The sequence below is a fragment of the Phasianus colchicus genome, chromosome 1, assembly GCF_987193195.1.
Source record: "Phasianus colchicus chromosome 1, bPhaCol1.hap1.1, whole genome shotgun sequence".
Lineage (NCBI taxonomy): Eukaryota > Metazoa > Chordata > Aves > Galliformes > Phasianidae > Phasianus > Phasianus colchicus.
In genome coordinates, this window is record NC_143436.1 from 9,598,646 (window position 1) to 9,613,260 (window position 14,615).

Genomic DNA, 14,615 nt, shown 5'->3' on the forward strand with positions numbered 1-14,615 from the left:
ATTGATTAATATACTTACTAAATGAATTCAATTAGTAATTTTGGTCTAAAATCCGAAATATTTCAGCTGTCATGTTTCATTGCTTAGGTTGAGACCTACTAAAGGGGCTGGGGTCCCAGATTCATTCGGGGATTCAAGCATCCTATTGTCATTTCAAACTGATAATTTTTAATATGAATCAAACAGGGGCCCCTGTGGATTTGAGACAAAGTATCTTCAGGGTTACTTTCAGCAGTGCCTGGTTAGCAGGATTGGAATCAGACTCATGAAGATGTGTCAACTTGCTGTGAAATGGTCGCTTGAGGGAAAAGAATTACAATGCAATTTTGTTCGAGTAGGCCAATATGTTTGTATTAAAACATGTTATCAGTCCACCAAAAGTCCACCAAATTCCATAGTTCCCTGGTGTTTAGTGCTCTTATCCAGCAAGTGGCACAACAAATCAATATCCTCCTGACCAAACCTTCAGAAAGTGTGCTGACTTTCAAGGGCTGTTCTGAACAGGGATGTTCTACTGTGCTGGGTGGAGTACTCTGCAGAGACCATAGGATTTGCAGTACCAGAACAGCCAAGGGTCATTTTTATGGAAAAAAAAGCAATCTTGGACACCTGCCTCTGCTCACAGATTTATCCCTGCTGTTTCCTTCATTCCCCACCCCTCAATAGCTGTGCAATGTAAAATAACAACAATAACTAACTATAAATAATTTGGGAAGGTTATAGGTCATAGAGTTTCTGCTTCTAGTTGCTGAGTCCAGTGGAGAAATATGGAAATTCTGAGTTTTTCTTCACTAAATAAATAAATAAATAAATAAGAATGAGTTTTTATTCCAAGGAGCGTTTTAGGAAAAAAAATAGCATAATACATCACGAATTCTTCTTATGTGCATAAATCTGGTTCCGTGGTGTTGAAAAGTATTATTCAAACAGAGTAGTATGAAAGAAATAGTATTTACTGAAAGATTGACTCATTTCAATACTTCTTTCTTTTTGGTAGCTTGAAATAGTTTAGACTCTAGACTAGCAGATTCAATACTTGGGGTTGTTCTGTGATGTAGCCAAGTCTGTTTATAAAAGACAAATATCCATTCTACTGATATATCTAAGGTAATGCCATAGCAACAGCAAAACAACACCAACAAATGCAACAGGATTTGAAGAAAGTTGGATTCTTTCTTATTACATACACTGGAAGAAACGCATACTAATGAAATCAAGAAACATTGTTCTTCATACAAATAATCCTCATCTATTTTTGTAAAGTTTCAGTCTTGATAATATCAATTATTTTTTTCTCAAAAAATCAACATATTTTTCACACAAAGTATAAAATCAGGACAAAACAAGTTTTCTTAATAAAAGTAAATACTAATTCAACTATTTATGAACTGATCTAGAAATCAAATGAGGATTTCTATCTGCATTCAGCTTTGTCATGACAAATTTTTAGTTGTCAACAATTTTGTTAACAATCCATTATTGCAACTTGCATTTATTGAATTCATTATCTCATAAAGTTCAGCATAAGTAAAATCAGACTGATCTCATTTAAGGCTGCATTGTTAAAATTTTTAAAAGCATTTGAAAGAAAACTAAATGGTATTAAATCATTGAAACATCCTCTTTATCATTTCCATCTTAGCTTCCTATAAGAACTTATAAATTACATCTAGTCAGACTTCAGCTAATGTGCAACAGCAACACTGAGCTACTAAAAATATTATCAGCAAGTTTTCAGTTTTTGAGTATGGAGATGTCATTTTAAGCCAACAGAATGATTTAACTTTTTTTTGGGAGCGGTGGGAGGATGGGGGTAGGTTTGGATTCTGAATGCTTTCATTGAATGAATAACTAGGGTGAAAACCAATATCAAATGTTGTCTGATCAACCTGAGTGATATGAGCATGATTTGTTGACTATACAGCATACCAATTGGACAATTATCTGGATGAAATTGTTTATTTCTGTTGTTCTATTAATTTGTACTACATTGGGTACATTCTGAAGCTAACAACATTGCTAGATCAGAATTAGCCTAGGCTAAAAATTTCATTTTGAAGGTCATATAAGACCAGTTGTTCTTCCTGTAAAAGATCTTCCAGGTCAAATCGAACCATCAACTACAATGTCCCATCATTAATTCGTGTCCCTTAAAGCCACATGACTTTTCAATACCTCCAGCAATCAGGACTCCAGCCTTTCATAGTCAGTGTTTTCCAATACCTGGCCACCCTCTATATAAGAAATTCTTCCTAATATCCAGTCTAAATCTCTCCCTGGTGCAACTTGAGTCCATTTCCTCTATCATTTGTGACCTGGAAAGGGACCAACACCAGAAGTGCTTATGGGCCCTTCAATGGTTAGCAACGAGAAATTACTTTTGTGATTTTTTTTCTTTGCAATAAATTGGCAGCTGAACTGGTTTCTTGGATTAACATTTCTGCATTGCTTGTATTTAGGTGCCTACATTCCGTTTTAAACACAGGTAATGATCATCTCACATTCAGCTGAAGTGTTTTTGAACATCAGGAACAGCATTAGTGGGTATTCGTGCTCAGACATTGGCAGTAAGAAGCCAAAAGAGCCACTGTGAGGAGAGACAAAATCTGTCCATTGCAGTACATAGCCAGTTCTAACCTGTTCCAACAGACACCTCAACAGTCCCACTGCCTGCAAATGAACCCATCAGCCAAACTTAAATCATTTATTTTAGAATCAGGGAATCAGAGAATCCTGAGAGTTGGAAGTGACCTTTAAAGGTCATCAAGTCCAATTCCTCTGGAATTAATAATGGCACATACAGCTAGATCAGGTTGATCATAATCTGGTCCAGTCTGGCCTTGAATGTCGTCAGGGTCAGAGGGCCTCCACCATATCTCTGGGCAACTTGTTCCAATGCCTCACCACCGTAACTGTAAAAGACATTCTCCTTGTGACTTCCAAGTTGAGTAGTAGGTTTCTAACTGCTTCTACCTGAATTATGAAGGGTTTATTCTGCTGTCTCTCTCAGACTTTCAGGTCAGGGGGTAAATTTCCCAGAGGATAATTGGTTTGACTTTTAAGGACAGATATAAAGGAGGCATTGAGAACCTCAGCATTTTCTTATTACAGTCACATTTCCTTATTATCTCATTTCCCACCATATCCAGTAAAGGATGGAGATTCTCCTTAGCTCTCTTCTTACTGTTAATATATTTGTTAAAAATATATATATTATATTATATATATATATATATAAATATATAAACATATAATATATAATTATATTTTATATTAATATATAATATACAATCAATATATTGATATATAATACATATAATTATTAATATATATATATTAATATTAATATATTTTGTTCTCTTTTACCCCAGCAGAGAAGATGAGCACAAGCTGGGCTTTTGCCTCTCTAATTTTCTCCCTGCACATCAAAACAACTTATTTGTATTCTCCCTGAGTTGTCCGTTCCTTCCTCCACAGGAGAGGAAAGGGGGCCCGGGGAAGGGGGCAGAAGAAGTAGAGAAGGCTCATTTTTATAGGTATTCAGCAACTGAGAGAAGAAAATGACACTGATGTAGTAGAAAGATGCCTTTGACTGGGAGAATCTCTGTTAACATTAGTATTGATTAATATATTGGGAAAAAAAAAAAATAAGATTGCTCCTACAAACATGCATTTATTTAGGGTTTCAGTGCTTATCACTAAAACACAAATTTGTCAGAGCTGGAAGGAAGCTATTGAATAGAGCTTGAGAGACTTCAGTCCCATTCCCATCTGAGCCAGGCAGCTGCTCTAAGAACATGGGCAAGTCTCTTGATTCTTCTTTCAAACAAAATTTGCTGACAGTAGTCAGACTGCTTTAGACCTACACTTAAAAATGCATTAAAAAAACAAGTCAAGGTTATATGTAGAAGTATAACAATGTTCTAAGTTAAGTATAGGTTGGTCTGCTTCTGCTTTCCCTGCAAGACATTGTCTGTTTAGTCTATTTAGCTTATATGCCCTTGAGGAGGAGTTGTCTGTATACAGTGTTTAGAACCATGATATTTAATCCAACTACATTACCATGCATAGTTTTAAGTTTAGGAATGGTCTCAGTGAGGCCATCTGCAAATTCATTTGCAGAATGCTAAGCATGTGCACAAACATTTATGGGATTTTATTCTCCAAATGCCAGAAAGGGCGATGTAAAATGAGCAAAATTTAGCATGGCTGTCCTGAGTAAAGAGTTGGTTTTATGTTAAAGCAAAAATGAAAATATTTTTTACCATAAATCAAAAATCAGGTGTATCTTGAATTGCTAGAAATATGAATATTTATCAAGTCATAAATTCATGGTAGTTCAGAATCATATCATGGTTTATAAAAGTGTTTGCTTTTCATGCTGCTCATGTATATAATGGGGCTGTTGAGCTCCATGCTTCATATCCAGCTTAAGATAGAACCCATTATGATCCAGACACAAGACGTTTAATTAATATGTCTGTACAGGCTAAGACCTGTTGGTTTATATAAGGCATATAGCCTTTTTTTACTTTTATTTCATGTGCAGCTAGTAATTACTTGTAGGAACCTAACTCAATTTTATTTTCCATGTCTTGAGATACTCTGTTATTCTACAAAGCTTTGCTGTTAAAGCAAAGGTGATTCTGAAACACAGAATTTACAGGAAAATTGTTCTTTGATTTCTGACACTTGGATATATGCAGACGTATTACAGGAATTTTTCATTGTAGGAAAGTGCTGCTTAAAATTTTGGGAAGGTAAGCTTCCATTTAAGTTACAGTTATGATCTTGCACATTTTCTCATTCTCTCGAATAAAATCCCTTGATATGGCTTTATCAGGAGGAGTGTTTCTGATTTGGCTATGAGCTGGGCAAAAGGTCCTGCAGGCCATGAGAGATTAGAGCATGAGGTGAGAAGTGTGGCACTGCCGGTAACATGGTGCTGGCTTGCATGGATTGTTCAGTGCATGTCAGAGGTGAAAACAAATGCTGTGCTGGGAAATATAAACCAGATTTCCTTTTGTTGGCCTCACATTGGGAAGTGCAGAGAAGAAGAGAGACAAGGAATGCTGTAAATTGAGGCAGGGGTGAATTTTCCACAATGAGATTGCTATATGAGGTAGTATAAGCTCCCAGAGGGTGAAATTCAGCCTTCTGTATGGGGATAATACATGGCTGAGGTTGAATTTGAAATCTCTTTTGAAGACTTTAGGACATCTACACGTCTGTTCATAAAATCCACTGGCTAGTAACCCTCACTTCCCTATCTTTGCTTGATTTAAAGTGTTGAATCCACATGGATTTGATGGCCACAAGATGAGGTAAGAAGTTCAGTGCATTGAGAAGTAGAAAAAATGCACTGTGTAGCTTGAGCCAAATACTGAATTGTAAATCTATATCTCTGTGCATCACGACGGGAGTTGTGCAGAACTTGATTTTTCAGCAAGCTATGTTAGAGTTCTGTAAGATCAAAAAAATAATGGGAAATATGCAAACAGAAAATCTAGTAATATGGAAGCAGAGACAGAGGGAAAAGTGAAAGAAACTGTTATCATTAATTAGTGCAATGCATTAAACTCCATCTCTTGAAGCAGAGAACCTCCATAGAACCATTTGTGTGGGCTCAGTGTGAAACAGAGAAGAATTTGGACAAATATTTATTTTTATGTATATTTTTTTTTCATTGTAATGAGACATTAGACTTATACTTTTAAAGGAAAAAAAAATCATTAAAAATATTGCTCATATAGTGACCTTTATGAATATTTTCCCAATGTAGCTGTTTTGCTTTGTTTTTAATTATGGACAGTTATAATGGATAGTTCCTGTGGCCATGACTTGAGTAAACCTAGCAACTTTGTTTAGCTTCTATAGCACTTTCATGGTCCTGATTCTGAAAGCATAAAAGACAAGCAGCACAGATTTCAGTGAGGAGATGTTACTCAGCATGAATAAGAAGGACCAAAATCTACATTCTTACTTTCATTTAGGTAAGAATTTACTGAGAGATAAATCTTTAAATTAGCTGAAAAAATGTGCCGCACTTGATTTTCTTTCAGTTCCTTGCCTAGCAGTTATAATTCATGACCTGGTCTCCTAATAAAAGGCTAGTGGATGTTTTAAATTCCTTTAACACCAAACCTGCAATTTGAAGAATAAATGCTAGTGGATGGATTGATTCTTAATGCTTCCTTCCTCCTCCCAGTGTGTTAACATACTTCTTTCTAGTTGGTCACCTAATGTCTTTTTTCTGTTTTTTTCTTTTTATCTCTTCCTCCTCAGCTCTGCAGCCTGCTATCCACTTGGCATTTCCCTTAATTTATTACATAATTGAAAGTACGTTCTCTTTGCTTTACAGTTGCTGTCTGCCCTCCCCTTCTTTTTTTTCAACAATTGCTCAATTTCAGAATGCAGGTGTGTGGTTTTTATTTGTCTTATTTCAATTTTCACAGCAAGATTAATGAAGGAGCCACTCAGTGGCTAAACTAAAAGGGAATGACAAATATTTTAAATTAATTGCCTTTTTATTTCATGTCAAAATACCATTCAACAGCATTGGCTGACATCAAAGCATCATTGTTCTAAAAGATCTATGTGTGCTTCAGTGGTATGAAAGCATCTTTTCTCATGGTGAATCACCACTATTTTAAACTAAACTGTTCAATGCCTTTCTACTCTTATGCCAGCTCAGGTGTTGGTACAGAATAGTATTAACAGATTTGTACTACTGCTTTATTCCTTGTTACACTGAGACTTTTTTTTTTGTATATACTCTTCTGTTCTCATCTATGTATTACTGATTTCTGTGATTTAAAAAATCATATAAATAGCACCAAACCAAGATGGTAAGACCGTGATAAAATTTCATATGTTATATGATTGTATTCTCTTTGCTTTGTTTTCTTCTAGGTCTTGTTTTAGGCTGGTCCCTCTCTCCTCTTCATTCCCTCCTTTTCTTTTTATACTTTTATTATTATTATTATTATTCATATAATGGTTCATATTTAAGTAGAGTTTTCCAGTTACTACTTCCAGAAAACTAAACCTATAAAATTGCAGGGTACCTTTTTGATAAAAGAAAAGTAAAGTGATTAATCAGAAGTAGATCCAATCTAAGGGAGTATTCAATTTCCTATGGAATTGACCTAACCTGGTCTTGATAAAAAGAAAGGTAAAACTATCATTACCTTCTTCTCTCTGAATGGCTGCAAGGAAAATGATGTTGCTGTTGTACTTTGCTTTGAGTTCAGTGTTGCTGATGCAGAATAAATTTAATTTGTGCACAATTATTGGTTTGAACATATTTGGAAATTCTGGTAAGGCTTAGTGTCTGAGCAATAACGAAGAATTTTGAGTTCTACTTTGGTATGTTCTGGTAACTTGTTCTGAGGAAGGAAAGGCTTTTTCTTAAATGGTTTAAATACTTTTGCCAGACAAGTTACACCTTTGAAGATATAAACTGTGTCCTCTCTTCTAAGTATTTGGTGATCACTGTAATAACAACATAAAACTTTGGGCATTCAGTAATGTGTCTGTATGAGCATCTCCATCTTAATTCACTGCCCATGATTTCTACAGAGCCATTGGGCATTTTCTGTGACATTTTCTATAACTGAAATGTTTTTGGTATGTGTCTCAGGGTTTTAGAAATCTAACTTAATATCGCCACCCCAGCCCAAGTTATACCATATAATCTCTATGTCTGTACTTTTAACTTAAAAATGAATTTGCTATCACTGGTGTACGATTTCCAGTAAGCTGCAGAATACTAAATATTCAACAAGGAAGTTAAACTTTCTGTCAGGAATCAAAGCCCTTATTCATAGTTATCTCATTTGTCTCATCTTTTATAAGTACGTTATCTAATTTGATAAAACATTTGTTACTCCTAATCTCATATAATTAAAGGTTGTTTTGAATGGGATATATGGTTTTCAGAAGCAAATGGTTGAGGACTACTAAAGGAATCATAGAATCATAGAATCATAGAATCATAGAATCATAGAATCATAGGACGGCCTGGATTGAAAAGAGCCTCAAAGATCATCTAGTTTCAACCCTGCTACCATGGGCAGGGATGCCAGTCTCCAGACCAGGCTGTCCAGAGCCACATCCAGCCTGGAATGTAAAGAAACAGTAATTATTTCATATGTTGTTATATTTTTTGAAAATGTGTGCATTTTAAATAAGATATCAAACTTATCAGATTTGTCTGTAGGAAATGTTTAAAACTCTTGTGCTTGTATTTTGTATGAAAAATATCCAGGTTATGCACTTGCAATCAATACACAGGACATTTTCCTTCCATTTCCTTTTACTATCTTTCCTTAAATAGTAATTGGGATCTTTAAAAGGTTAACAATAGTAGACATTAAAAACTGTAGCGATGGATATGTAGTAGTTTGAGAAAGCTCCTTAGATGGACAATAAATCTTGTTTCTCCTTTGAATCCCTCTAGGATTTGCTGGCAAACTTCTCTCTGACTCATGAAAACTTTATTCTAATAGGCATTTTATGGTCTAGGCAAATCATTGTGGTAATTAGCTTACAATTTAACACTGAAAGCAGTGTGTTGTTTTTGTGAAGAGCCCAAGAACTAAAATAATTGGATTTAAAATAAGTTGGTTTTCAAACACTACAGTGCTCTGAGAATGATGTAGGATTCATTTTAACTACCCAGAGAGAATTAAAGCAGAGAACCTTACTCTTTGTGATGTTGATTATTTGAAGCTGGGGAATACAGTTGAAAGGATATAGCTGCAATTTAATGCGATTAGCCTGCCATATCAAGTCACTGGATAATTTCAGACCTTGCAAGACACTGCTCTTATGGTGTTGATATTCACTGGCCTTTGGGAGCTGATTGAAGTGAGATGATGAGAGTGAAATAGATTTGGATAACATTAGAGACAACTGGGGCAAATACATGCAGATTTTCTCATTTAAACACAAAAGAAACCTGGTTTACGTGAAATGGAAACTGGCTCTATTGTGCTGAAAATATACTTATCACAACTCCCTCTGGTATATGCAACAAACATAAAGAAAAAGCTTGAGGCTTAATCGGTCTCCTCAAGTTCATATGACAAATTCTTTATTTTGTGCATTAGAAGGAGAATGTCAAGATCAAAAGCTCAGTTCTGATTAGCTGGCAAATGTGCAGTATTGTATTATAGAGCACAAATTCATGTATGACTACTTCACTGTATTTGGAAATCAATTTGTTTCATTCCTGTTGAGGAAATACTGTAGTATCATTTCTCAAGAATAAAAGTTTTCAGTTTAATTACTGGTCGTGCGATTCTAAACCCTTGTTCATTACCCACACTTCACACAAAGACTATGTCAACTCCTTTGCTGTAATTTTCTCTTGTGCAGATATTACTCACATTTTCAATCACAGATACTGGCACCACATAAACCACTTACCTAAAGATGGAACAATCCAAAGTTCGTGAAAATGGATGGTTAACTCAAGAGATTATGTACAAGCCCCTGATCTTGTTACCTGTGCACAGATCTAGTTGAGTGGGCAGGGACAGTAGGTTATTTATAACTCAAATTTGACAATTATTTATACAGCACTATTAAAAACAATATTAATTACCCCTGTAGTCCAGGGGATTGAACTTGACTAAATGTTTTGTAAGAATCTGGGCCCCAATTATTAATCTTTTTATTTATGTAACACATTAAGAATTTCAGTTCATGACCATGTATCTATGTCATTGACAAGATACAAAGTGCTCAATGGCCAAGAAAAAAAAAATTACAAAATTACAACTGTCTTGTTATTTTTATTTTTTTTTATTTTCCAGATCAATGCAACCTCATGTTCCACTAAAAAACAAAGTCAGATTCTGGCCCAAAGTGTATAACAAGTTGTCATAATGTTATTCTATTTAAACAAACAAGTGATTTGAATTATGAATAACAAATTGTGTGTTTTATTAGTATGACTAACTGCCATGGTATATTTTAAATTTTTTAAACCCTTGGAAGTCACTTTTGCTTAATTTAAATTAATAGTGATCAGAAGTTTTGTTTTCTTATTTCAGCTCAGAAAAGTCAAGATTTTCTTCCTATCTGCATTCAGCCATGATGCCTCCTGTCATCTGTATCAGAGTAATGGTTATTGAGAATTTGTTGGTACTGTCATATATTGTGTTAAATGTTCTGTTATGAAAATGTAATTCATAATGTGCAGATTTTGTATGCAAGTATTGTAGGAAGTTTATTCTATAAATTGACACTGAGAATCTAGGATGCAGAAAATGAAAATGGGAGAGTCAGACTATTTTCAAGAAATGAATAAATGGACATGACTATATAACAAGATAGCTTATTCCATGTGTCTTATTACTTGTAGGCATACACACAGATATGCATCTATTCAAACATTTCTGAAAAAGTTATGTCTGGTACTGTTTGTACCTTTTTTAAAGCTACCAACGGGAGATAGCAGCTTTGAACATCTTATGGAGAAGGCATTAACAGACTGTGCAAAACCAGGCGAAAATACATCTGCCGGCTAACTGCAGTTCTCTGTCTAGTCAGAATCAGCATTAAGTAAAATAACTACAATCAAAGCATCTTTGTGAACAATCCTTTAAATAACTGATGGCCACAAGCTGGGAGACTAGAAGTTTTCACGTACAAATGTATTTCTTTGATGAATGCAGTGTGACCCCATAGTCACTGATTAGACCTCTTTATAATGTTTAATTTTTACAATGTCTATTTTATTGTAATCCTTCAGAAGTATCTTTCTACCTAGCATCTTAAGTTTTTATAGATTCTAAATGTTATTTTTCAATTCTTTGCTTTTAAAAACTGTACCTGGAATTTCTCAGTCTGATCAGAACTTCTCAGTTGCAGAAGTTCTTAAAAACTAGCCAGACTCTCTCAAATTCTTGAACGTAAATGTACACACAAGGTTTATGAATAGACTATCAATAAAATTCGAAGTACTGCAAAAATATTTCGTTTCACATTAAACCTGCTCATAATTTATTATGCAAAAAATCTTTTCTCCAAAAGACATTTCTGAGAAACTTTGACCTAGCAAAATTTGTGCTAATAAATTGTGATTTCATTTTATGAGGAATTTCAAAGGCTTACTCCAAGCTATTCTATGAATTTATTACGTTGGACATCTTTTTCCATCATTGTGTACAATACTTTCAGTTTTACTTTTGTATCAGTAATTTTTGCTATCATTAATGCAGTTGAAACAAGTAACCTCTAGACGCTGAAACTAACTCAGTATCAGCATATGAAATGTGAGCAGATCATTCCCCTGACTCCAGGATGCCTGGAATGTCATGCAGCTATATTTCTAAAACGAGTTATTCTAATCAAGGTACCTGTAAGAGATTATTCTTTTACATAATTGTCTCAAAGCTTGCTGGGGACACAGATGAACAAGTCCAAGCAAGTCCTAGGCAAGGGTTGAGAAATCTTTTGTCTGGAGAACATTGATGGACAAGTCCTGGGCAAGGGTTGTGAAACCCTTTGTCTGAGGGACACAGATGGACAAGGCCAGGGGCAACAAGAGAGACATAAGCTGCAGCTTAATGGCCATGAAGCAGTCTTTTGTGTGGGCTTATCTCGAGGAAGATGGCCATCTCAGGAGGTGCTGCACATGACTCAAGCACCCAGGGATGTCATGTAGGCAGGAGAAAAAGGAGGATAAAAGAGGAATCAAAAAAATATGAGGTGTAGACTTCTGGCAACACATTCCTCATGAAGAAGAACAGAGGTTTCTGCCATGAGAAACTTCATGATCTGCCCCTCTCCCTCCTGGACTTGCTCTGTGCTGTACCGCGATGCTGAAGAAGAACAAAGGTGTCTGCCATCAGATTCCTCACTACGGAATTCCTGCATGCTGATGGACTCTCCTGGGCCCGCTTCCTGAGTCCTGCTGCTTCCCCCCGGATTGGCTCTGCGACTTCTTCCTGCTGCCTGCTTGCTGCCCAAGGCCGGCCATGCTGCTGCTCTCCCCCCCTGTTGCTTTTGCCTTAGACCTTCTAAACGTCGTGCAACGGGACCGCTGCTGGATGCTGGTGGTGACTATCCCCGCTTTACGCGATTCTTGCTTCTTTCCTATCTTTTCTATCGCCCTCCTTCCTTTCCCCGTCTCCCTGATTAGGATTTATAATAAACTGGTTGGACCAACATTTGAACCGCTGTTTCTTAATCTCATGCCAGGTGTACATATATTAAAAGAACCTCATCTCCCTCCTATAAATTGGAGCGAGACAGTACCTGACTGTCGTAAACTACCCAACTACTACGTCAAAAGTTTTAGCAGTGTGAATGATGAAGCCTCTTGGTACTTGGAAATGTTCCATTTAATTTATGAGTGTAGCTTTAGCCTTTGAGAGATTATGTGGACTTCATCTAACGTTGATTGGGACAAACAGATTTTTAAGTGCTGTACATGTCTACCTGTATGGAACTCATAAGAGAAGGGAGCATATATTTTCCTTCAAAAAATGTTCATGAGTCCACATATCATAAAATCTGTAAACTTTTGTATTTATTTCAGTATCTAAAATATTTCCAAACCTCAGACTTCTACATTTTTCATGAAACATATCTCAAAAATTTACAATACTCTTGTTCCATTTAGGAACAAATTTTTAGTTATGGACCTGTATGAAAACCAAGTAGTTCTTACAAGCTGAGTTTTTTTGGGGGTTTACTTCAGATCTTCCTAAATTATTTTCTTGCAGATCAGAAATTAGATCTCTTTCATTTGAAACTGGACCCTAGCACAGCTAAGAATGTTTAGATTTCATAGCAGTTTGCACATTTCTTTCTACTACATGGAAAAACAAAGATGTGAGTTGTTCATGGTATATACTGTATATCAAAATTATATTTTAGTAGAAACTCACTGAAAGCCCAGATCTTTAAATGAATGTACACCCTTCCTTTTTTGCAATTTTTTCAGATAGCGTTATTGCTAATATTACAATATTATGCAGTGTTTTTATTTTATTTTTTCTTTATTTATGATATATAATAAAAATAGAAATCTATAGAAATTCTTGCTTCTTTGAAGACAATTACAGAATTTTGATTTTTACATTTTACTAACTTTAAAAATATACTTTATGACTATAAGCTACTATAATTGTTTGCAATATTCTGCTTCTCTTCATTCTTGTTGCAAAAGAAGCTGTAAGGGGACTCTGTCTATACATGAATGTACACAGAGGAGCATTGGTAGTTAAGATAATTGAGGTTAAAAAAAAAAAAGAATAACACACTCTCCTAGAGCAGTTCCTTTCCAGAATAGTTAATAACTTCATAATAAATAGGTTATTCAGATACACAAGTATCTTTAAGAATACATCATATAATCCATTCTGCATTTTTTTCTTCAGAAGGCTGCAGTAATATGAAAAAAAAATAAATTGAAGAACAGGATATATGCATTCTTTTCTATTAAAGAGCAAAGAAGAATAAACCTGGTGTTACTGTTAAAACAACTATAATTAATTTCTAATTCTGAATTCACATTTCTTAATACTAAATTTCACAAAGCCAAATTCTTTTTCATCATTTATGATTATTGTTACGTTTTGCAGTAAATTGACATTGTCAATAACTTAAATTCAGAACAGGTACAAATAAAGTTTATTGTGTCAACATATATTAAATTTAAATACATAACTACTTGTCATGGTTTTATGTTTTTTGGTTTTCAGTATTCCGCATCAAAACATCATGTAGTGTACTGGGAATTTAAGTGTTAATGCTCCAATTCCAGGTACCTATCCCTGTACATTACGGAAGTCATGGGATCTGGCCCTTCTGGGTGGTGGTCTCTTACTGCCTGGCAGTGAGTGCTGGAGGGTGCTTTCCTAGCCATTCCAAGCTTTTCAGGTTTGACTCGGTTTCAGGAACTCTCTCTCTCCTATTTTATTTTATTTATTATTCTCAATTTCAATTAGATTGTATTATATTGTGTTATCTTGCATTCCGATATCGCGGTAAAATAAGTTTGCCTCCATAGATTGTTGCCGCTGTTTGTTTGTTTTTTTCCCTTCCTTCCTTCCCATTTTCTGGGGCTGGGGGGGGGGGGGGGGGAGGGGAGAGGGAGGGCAGGGGCCTACTGCCCCCTGTCATGGGCATAGATTGATCTAGTTAACTCTGTGACACTACTACAAATGGTACTCAATAAAAGAGTAAATTGTATTTCAGTTTCACACTATGCTCATAAATGAAAGACATCTTGATAAAGGTAGAAGAGACACTACACATACTTTCACTTCCCATCTTTATCTTCATGACTTTAAATATCCATGATTCTTCAGTGTGAACACTGAGCAGCCTCTCCAAATAGAGTACCTTAGTAAAATCTCTTAGAGTCAGTGACCACAACATAAGCAAATTAAAAATTATAAGTAATCTTTCAACATCTTTTATCACAATTAGTAGTGATAAGTTAACTCCAGGGTAAAATAAAAGTTGAGGATGTGTACTGAATCTTTAATGTCATGATTAATAAGAAAGTAAGTGAAGACCTTTGCATTCTCCCTGTGTTGTAATTGAATACTTCCATAAATCTTTAATACCACAAGCATGTACACACAGTAATT